Genomic DNA, 1,782 nt, shown 5'->3' with positions numbered 1-1,782 from the left:
ACAAGAGGGCGAGTAGTCATTTGGTCGAGTGTGTTTTTCGTTATTTCCGGTTACTAATACGTGGAACAGAGGAAACAAATGCAAATTCTGCCTCGTACCAACATCGTTTTTTTTTAAATAATGCTTTACCCATTGAGCAGCGCCGTAAATGTTATCTTATGTCAAAGTCCACAACGAGACGACATTGTTGACATTTTGTTCGGAACAGGCTTTCTACTGTTTTAACCCAGTCATTAACTGCAACATCTCGAGGAATTCTGATGGTTATGGGAGAACTAGGCATGAAGCTGTTGGAGGGAGACAAGTGCTCCTAAGAAGCTGCAAATAAGATTTAACAATTAGACACAAAAACACAATTGAAAACAAAATGAAAGGCCTGCTTACAAATACAGCAGCGAAATAAGTATTTAACACGTCACCATTTTTTTTATCACTAAATATTTTTCCAAAGGAGCTATTTACATGAAATTTCACTAGATGTTTGAAACAACCCACGTAATCCATTCATCCAAAGAAAGCAGAACAAATATGCTCAGAAATTAAATTGTCTGTAACAATGTGAAATGACAGAGGGGAAAAGTATAGAATACGGCACCTGATATTTATTTAATACTTTGTATAAAAGTCTTTGTTTGCAATGACAGCTTCAAGACGCCTCTTGTATGAAGAAACTAGGCACCTGTATTGCTCTGGTGTGATTTTGGCCCATTCCTCCAAAATAACACTCTTCAAAACTTGAAGATTCCGTGGGCTTCTTTTATGGACCTTGAGTTTCAGTTCTTTCCATAGATTTTCAATTGAATTCAAGTCAGGTGATTGGCGGGGCCATTCCAACAGCTTTATTTTTTTTTCTTTGCAACCAATTGAGAGTTTTCTTGGCAGTATGCTTTGTAGTATATTATGCACCTGGAATGTCCACCCACGTTGTATTTTCATCATCCTTGTAGAAGGCAGATTTTTGTCAAGAATGTCTCAGTACATTTGCTCATTCACCTTTCCTTCAATGATGTGAAGTTTACCAATACCATTTGCTGAAAAGCAGTCCCACACCATCTTGTCCTACCGCCGAATTTCACTGTTGATATGGTGTTTTTAGGGTGAGGGTGCCATTCCTCCTCCAAATGCGGTGTGCATTATGGCATCCCAACAGCTCAATTTTGCTCCTATCAAACCAGACTATATTTTACCAGGATTTATTTGGTTGTCCAAATGTCATGTCATGTCATGTCATCTTCCAAACCGCTTATCCTATACAGGGTCGCGGGGAGTTGCTGGAGCCTATCCCAGCCATCAATGGGCGAAGGCAGACTACACCCCGAACTGGTCGCTACCCAGTCGCAGGGCACACATAGACACTGTCACTGAGCGGGAATCGATCCCACGCTGCCCGCACACAACTCAGGCGTGTGTACCACTACACTATCAGGGACTCTGGTTGTCCAAATGTTGTTCAGCAAACTTTAAATAGGCTTTGACAAATTATTTTTTCAGCAATGGGGTCTTGTGTGGTGAGCGTGCATACAGGCTATGGTGGCTACTGGCTAGTTTTCTTTGTGACAACAGTACCTGCTAATTCCAGGTCTTTTTACTTTACTTTTTCTACTGGTGGTCCTTGGGTCTTGGACAACTCGTCTGATTATTCTTTGCACTCCTCTGTCAGAAATCTAGTGAGGAGTACCTGATCGAGGAAAATTTATGGTGGTATGAGTGGCTTTCCACTTACGTATTATGGCCCCAACTGTGCTCACTGGAACATTCAGAATCTTAGATATGCACCTGTAA

Source organism: Filicampus tigris, chromosome 7 (genome assembly GCF_054856515.1).
Source record: "Filicampus tigris isolate MCC_2025a chromosome 7, RoL_Ftig_1.0, whole genome shotgun sequence".
NCBI classification, from domain to species: Eukaryota; Metazoa; Chordata; class Actinopteri; order Syngnathiformes; family Syngnathidae; genus Filicampus; species Filicampus tigris.
Note: the sequence above shows the minus strand (reverse complement) of the source record.